We start from the raw sequence: 8,355 nt of genomic DNA on the forward strand, positions 1-8,355 counted from the left end.
TGCCTTTTTAATGTCTTTCGTGAAAATGATGGTCGGAAAATTGTGCTCAACTCGTAGAGGAAGAATTTATGAAAGTACTTAATGAGAATTCCTTGAATAATGAGTATGATTGAAATCTTGTTAGTATGAATTCTTTGAATATCCATGATGCTAATGATATGCAAAGCCACGAGCTTGGGCATGCTATGTTTGATGAAGATGATATTTTTAGTCCCCCAAGTTTTAATGTGCAAATGTGTTATGATGAAAGCATACCTCCTATTTATTCTAATTATATTGATGAAAGTGGGTTTCTAAGAGTCTCAAATCTAGGTACTAACGATCCCACTATTTTGGAGGGTGTTGAATCTTTTCGAAATGATAAAAGTGGATTTGGAGATGTAATGACTTTATTTAGTGATGAGTTCACTATTTTGGAAGAGGTCTCAATTGACCATGACAACAAAGTTGCTATCTATGATGATTATGGTGATGACATGTATGCTATAAAGAGTAATAATAACCATGAAACTTGTCATCATGATTTTAATGTTCAATTGTATTATGCCAATAAAGTATCACATGATAGTTATTTTGTTGAGTTTGCTCCAACCACTATTATGAATGATAAGAAGTTTGTTTGTGTGGGTAGTAATGAAAATTCTATGCTTATGTATCATGAAAAGAATGATTTATGTGATAGTTATATTGTTGAATTACTTTATGATGCTACTAAAAATTATTATGAGAGAGGAACATATGCTTTTAGGCATTGCTATAACATCATGTTTCCTCCCTATGTGTGCAAAGTTTCGAAGTTATGCTTGTTTTTCCTTCCTATGCTAGTTTATTCTTGCTCCCATAAATTTTTTTCTCACAAAATCCCTGTGCATAGGAGAGTGTTATACTTAAATGCGCTTGGCATGTGATTCATGATGCTCTTTTCCATGTTTCAATTACTATTCTTATGTGAGCATCATTGAAATCATCACGCCTAGCTAAAAGACATTAAAGAAAAGCGTTTGTTGGGAGACAAATCAATATTTATCCTTTTTGTTTTTGCTTCTTCACATGATTAAGCTACTATAGTAATCATGTCTTGTGTCATTTATTTCAATAAGGCGCCAAGTAAAGCCTTTGGGGTAGTATGGATACTTGTTTGTTTGATTCTGTGCAAAAAACAGAAACTTTTCTGTCCAGTGCATAATTTCCTTGATTTTACTAGTGTAAAAAAATTCTGAAATTTTTACAAAGTTCTGTCATGCAAATTTTCTGCGTTTTCCTAATGTTTCAAAAAGTTTGGAGTCATGAAAGTATGGTGTTCATTCAGATCTTCACAGTCTGTTCTGTTTTTGACAGATTCTGTTTTGCATGCATGGTTTGCTTATTTTAGAGTTTCCATAGCTTATATTGATTGATATCAACTATGGTAATGATATAATACAATAGGTATTATGTTAGAACAATTAGGAACCTTGTCTTGACAGTACCTAAGTGAATGATCTACCTTTATTACACTAACCCATCTCACGAAGTTCCGTTAAGTTTTGTGTGATTGAAGTTTTCAAGTTTTGGGTGAGATATCGATATGAGGAGAATAAGGAGTAGAAAGAACCAAAGCTTGGGGATTCCCAAGGAACCCCCAAGGTAATATCCAAGTAAGACTCAAGCGTCTAAGCTTGGGGATGCCCCGGAAGGCATCCCCTCTTTCGTCTTCAATATTATCGGTATATCTTACTTGGAGCTATATTTTTATTCATCACATAATATATGTTTTGCCTGGAGCGTCATTTTTTTTCTCTGTTAGATATTAATTGTAATCTTGTTTTTCAATGAAATGTTCCAAGAATTTCCTTTATAATTCTTGAATTGCATGGGTGATGTGTGTTGTACAAAAACATAATATTTTGCCACGATATTTGAATTATCAGATTTTGCTAGAACGTGGAAAGTTTCTGAAATTTTTACAAAGTGCATTCCTACAAATTATTTGTCATGTCCCAAATTTTCAAAATTTGTGGAGATACAAAAGTACATTATTTTAATAGATTGCTATAGACTATTCTGTTTGGACAGATTGCTATCATAGTTTTGTTATCTACTTGTCCTAGAGTTTTCATGGCTTATATTGGTAGATATAAATTGTGGAAATTATAGTATACATTACATAATGTTTGAAAATTATTATGTAACTTGTCTTGGCAGTACATGAAGTGTTGATTTATTATTATGTGTACTAACCTACGAGTTCTTTTCAAGGTTTGTGTGGATGAAGTTTTTGAGACTCGGGTGAACCCGGGATATGAGAGGATTGAAAGATATATAAAATATCAAGCTTGGGGATGCCCAAGGCACTCCAAGTCAATATTATAAGATGTCTCAAGCACCTAAGCTTGGGGGTGCTTCCCATCCCACCTCTCTTCATCCAACAAATATCGGTTAGCCTATGTTGAGCCTAACTTTTTAATTTTTTCACATGATATGTGATATTCTTGGAGTGAATTTTTGTTTAGTTTGTTGTTTGAATAAAATTCTTAGATCTGAAAAATCTTTATTGAGAGATAGTCCTCACATAGCCACTTAATTGTTTGACTAGTCATTGATCTTCACTTATATCTTTCGAGAGTAGATTGATGTTCACTCTTGTGCCCCTAAGAGTAAATTGTGAATGAATGAAATATCATAAATCTAAAATTATAAATGTGTTATATGCTTACTAGTAGTTTCACACTTGGTTTAGAAAGTAAAATCTATTAAACTTTGACAATCATAATACTGGTCATACAAGCAATTCATGAATGATTAGTATAAGAAAGCAAACTTGCACATACAAATATATTATCTTGGACATCTTTTATGATTGTGAATACCCATTTTTTTCAAATTTGATCAAATTGTTGAAGTTGGACAAGGAAGACAACTAATGGTTATGTTTGGGTATATTTGCATACAAGTTATGTTGTTATGGATCCTCCAACATGTGGTGCTTGTTTAGAACCTTTTGCTAGCCAAAACTTCATACTAAGTAGAGACACTACTTGTGTATACAAATCATTGAGCCAAGTTTCTTCCATATGAGTCCACCATACCTACCTATATATGGTATTTCATTGCCATTTCAAGTAAATGTGCATGTCCCACCTCTAAAACCTTTAAATAAACTTATGTTTTTTGTGCTCGTACCGCTCATGGAGCGATCGAGGCGGTCAATATATTCCATGCTAGGTGGGTTATTCTCATGATGAGTGTTTATCCACTTGTCATTGCACGAGAGAGGCTGGTAGAAACGATGCCGAGTCCTGCATAATATGAACAAAATAAACGAAAACTCCCCCAAGAAAGTTGATTGTTTGGAGGGCACCCGTGGATATGGCTAGCCATGGAAAGTGTTTGAATGGTTGAGGGGGAGTAAACTTTTAATTCTGTTTGGAAACCGCCAATAATGTTATTAGCATGGAAGATATTGAAATCCCTTGTTGTAACGTTGACAGGAAAGGCACACCACCCAAAATATATTCATCTCTGTTTTAAACAATGAGCTCTGACACCTCTGAAAATATATGCTTCCCTCTATGAAGGAACAATATATTTAGTTTCATGTATTTACTATTCATGTTGAGTCAACTTCTTATTCGAACCCCAGTCTATTAGTTGGCAAGCACCATGTGGTGGGGAAAGATCCAAACACATATATCCAGTCAAATATACTTGATCATGATTCATTATTATTGACAATTATCTTCATGATAAGTACATTGGGAGGCAAAACATTAAGCCCCTATCTTTCTCTATGTTCGATGGATGTTGGTTGTTCTCAAAATATGCTTTGAGTATTAGCAATCATAGAAGACTATATGATAATTGAATACGTGGAGCTATTACTTAGAATTGATGATGCATTGAAATTGTTTGATGACTAAGAGCATATGTTGTTAAGTTTCAAGAGAATGCGTTGTTTGAACCATGACATGTGAATTGATTGCTACTCTATCATGATGATTTTTATGAGAAAAAGTTGCTCGTCATGATGCAAGAAAAGTGACTGAAATTATCAATGATCAAAACTATACACTATCCTACATTCATACTTCATAAATTACTTCTTTTATCATTTACCTGCTCGAGGGCGAGTAGGAATTAAGCTTGGGGATGATGATATGTCTCCAACGTATCGAAAATTTATGAAGTATTCATGCCATATTTTACTATGTTTACAATACTTCTATATGGTTTTGATGCACTTTATACAATTTATTTAGAAATAACTCGGACTCATGTTGTTTTCAGCAGAATTATCGTGGTGCTATTCTTGTGCAGAAAATAAAAGTTCTCGGAATCACCCGAAACTTTTTTATGATTTTTTCTGGGGAAAATAAGAAATACCGAAGCCAAGAACCACCGGAGGGGAGCCACCTGTGGGCCACAAGCCAACAGAACGCGCCCACCCCCTTGGCACGCCCTAATAGCTTGTCGGGCCCACGTGGCTCCTGCTGACGTGATTCCAACGCTGGAAAACCCTATAAATCCCCAAAAACCCAGAAGTAAACTAGAACTTCATCTCCGCTGCCAGAACTCTCTGTATTAAACAAAAACCCATTTGAAGCCTTTTCCAGTACCCCACCGGAGGGGGAAATCATCTCCGGTGGCAATCTTCATCATCCTCTCGGAGGCCATGATGATGAGGGAGTAGTTCACCCTCGGGGCTCAGGATATGTACGAGTAGCTATGTGTTTAATCTCTCTCTTTCTCTCTCTCTCTCTCTCTCTCTCTCTTGCTTTCTTGAGATGGCATGATCTTGATGTCTCAAAGTCTTTGTTCATATAGTTGGATCATATGTTGTTCTTCCCTTGCCATCTTGTTGTGATGGATTGAATCTTTCCCTTCGAGACCTTGTTATGTTGGATTGAATATTTTGGGTTTGAGAACACTTGATGTATGTCTTGCATGTGGATACTCGTGGTGATAATAGGGTATTCTATGGATTCACTTGATATATTTTATGGCGTCAACTTGCGGATTCTGGTGACCTTCGGGATCTATGCATAGGGGTTGATTGCAATGTTTTCATCCAGCTTTCTCCATAGAAATCTTGGGATACTCTTTGAAGTTCTTTGTGTTGGATCGAATATGATGAATCTGAAATTGTTTGATGCATGTAGAATAATTAAGCACACATACTTGAGGTGACATTGGAGTATCTAGGTGACATTAGAGTTGATCGATATGTATCATAGGTGTTATTCTAGTACAAACTCTAGGGCTGTTTGTGATACCTATAGGAATAGCCCAAAAGATTAATCAGAAAGAATAACTTTGAGGTGGTTCACTGCCTACAACAACTTCTTATTATGTTCTCCACCAATAGGAACTTTGGAGTGATTCTTTGTTGCACGTTGAGGGGTGATCATGTGATTCTACTATGTTAGCATTGTTGAGAGATTGCACTAGTAAAAGTGTAAAACCTAGGACTTATTTCCAAGCATTTATACAATTTTTGCTTGTTGTTTACTACTTGTTACCTTGATATTTTTATTTATTCAGATTGTAAAAATCTATTTCTACTATCCATACTACACTTGTATCACCATCTCTTCGCCGAACTGGTGCACCTATACAATTTACCATTCATTGGTTGTGTTTACGACACAAGAGATTTCTTGTATTTGATTGCAGGGTTGTTTGAGACAGACCATTTTCATCCTACACCTCCTACGGATTGATAAACCTTAGATCATCCACTTGAGGGAAATTTGTTGCGGCCCTACAAACTCTGCACTTGGAGGCCCAACAATGTCCACAAGAATAAAATTGCATAGTATACATGAGTGGCCGCCAAAAAGGTGATGGAGATGGGGGTGCCATGATAACCCAAAAATGTAGGGGATCATTTGTAGCCTTTTTCGATAAGTAAGAGTGTCGAACCCAACGAGGAGCTAAAGGTAGAATTAATATTCTCTCAAATTCTATCGACCATCGCTACAACTCTACGCATGCTAACGCTTACTTAGTAGTTGTAATAGATAGTTTTGCAAAAAAATAAAGAGCAAGTAAATAAAAGTTAGGGTCTCTTTAGATAAATATTAATTTACTTAGTTGTCTAGTAGAAAGTTTTTCTGTAACGCAAGAGAAAGATTATCCATAGGCAATTGAATATAATATGATAGATACTTATCATATGCAATGAGGGAGAGGCATACTCTAACACACTTTCCATACTTGGATCATATGCACTTATTATTGGACCTCTAGCAAGCATCTGCAACTACTAGAAATCATTAAGGTAAACCCAACCATATCATTAAACATCAAGTCCTTTTTACTCCCATACGCGCACAACCCCCTTACCCGGGTGTAAACTTATGTCACTCTAGCCACCCACTATAAGAAAATCATGAACATATTGCAAACCCTCCAGCGTTAATCCTTCACGTGTGCGCCTCACGGAAGGCACCTTAAGACAACACCATATCAACACACAACTCATATCAATAACATCATATCACAATTAACCCGTAGGACAAAACAAATCTACTCAAACATCATAGGATAGCCACACATCACTAGATAATAATATATAACATTAAGCACCATGTTCAAGTAGATATTACAGCAGGAAAGACAGATTTTACACCGCTGGATAGAGGAGGAGAGAGTTGGTGGTGACGGCGGCGAAGTTGTTTGCGTAGATAATCATCATGATGGTTGCCCCGACGGCACTCCGACACCACTGGGAGAGAGGGGTAGAGATTCCCCTCCTTCTTATTATTCCTTGGCATACTCCCTAGGTGGGAGGAGGGTTTATCCTCTAGTCCATGGCTGCCATGGCACATGGACGGCAGCAACCCCTATGGTATTGGATCTCTCTCTGTGTTTCTCTCCTGTTTTTGTGACCTGTTCTCTGGCTCTTCATCGTTTCTTAAATATCTGGAGATCCGTAACTCCGATCTGTCTGAAATTTGGAGGGGATTTTGATTAGAAAATTATCTTTCGAGCAGCCAAAGGAGAGCTCCAACCGACTTAAGGGTTGGCAACAAAATATTATGGCGCGACCCCCCTGGTCGCGCCTTGTAGGCTTGTGGGGACCTCAAGCACCATCTTGCGTTGATTTCGACTCCCAAAATTCACATATATTCCAAAAAAATCTCCCTAAAATTTATCGCGTTTGGAGTCTATTTGATATGAAATTTCTACGAAACAAAACACAAACAAAAAACAGGAACTGACACTGGGTAGTGGGTCAATAGTTTAGTGCTAAATATAGATATAAATTGGTAAATAATTACTTAGAAAGTATCCTAGAATGATAATATAATAGCATGAAACCATCAAAAGTTATAGATACGTTGGAGACATATCAAGCATCCCCAAGCTTAATTCTTGCTTGTCCTCGAGGAGGTAAATGATAAAAATAGAACTTTTGATGTGACATGGTACCCAATATGTAATATTTTGCATGTATGCTCACTGAGAAATGATGAATTAACAAGCATTGACATAGTAATACTTATAAGCACAAGCAACAAAATCATCAATCTTTCAAAGTATACGATCCTCAAAGAATGTTTACCCCCATCCATCTTATTATATTAGCAAGGCATGGCTCCATCTTCACCACATTAATACAAATGTCAAGCGCCACGATGCCTAAGTCGGGCAATTGGATTGTACTTTTTCAATATGCATCAACTTTTATTCTTCACGCAATACATGAGCGTGAACCATGGAAATAGCATATAGGTGGAATAGAATGCGTTGATAGGTTTCAAAGGGGTAAAAGTGGAGAAGAAAGTCTCACATAAACTCGGCGTATCAATGGGATATGGATATGCCCATCAATAGATATCAATGCGAGGAGTAGGGATTGCCATGCAACAGATGCACTAGAGCTATAAGTGTATGAAAGCTCGACTAAACCCAAGTGGGTGTGCATCCAACTTGCTTGCTCATGAAGACCTTGGGCATTTGAGGACGCCCATCATAGGAATATACAAGACAAGTTCCATAATGAAAAATTCCCACTAGCATATGGAAGTGACAAAACAAGAGACTCTCTATGTGAAGAACATGGTGCCAATTTGAGGCACAAGTGTGGTAAAGGATATTAGCGAAGTCCCTTCTCTCTTTTTCTCTCATTTATTTTTTTTATTATTTTTTCATGGTGAGTTTTTTTTCTTTTTTTTCTCCCCCATTTTTAATGGTGGGATCATTTGGCCTCCCCCATTTTTATTTCCTCACTAGGACAATGCTCTAATAATGATGATCATCACACTTTTATTTACTTACAACTCGATATGAAAAGCTGATAGGATGATATGACTCTATATGAATGCCTCTCGCAGTGTACCAGGATGTGCAATGATCTAGCATATCAAAAGA

The sequence above is a fragment of the Hordeum vulgare genome, chromosome 2H (assembly GCF_904849725.1).
Source record: "Hordeum vulgare subsp. vulgare chromosome 2H, MorexV3_pseudomolecules_assembly, whole genome shotgun sequence".
In the NCBI taxonomy this organism is placed as follows: Eukaryota; Viridiplantae; Streptophyta; class Magnoliopsida; order Poales; family Poaceae; genus Hordeum; species Hordeum vulgare.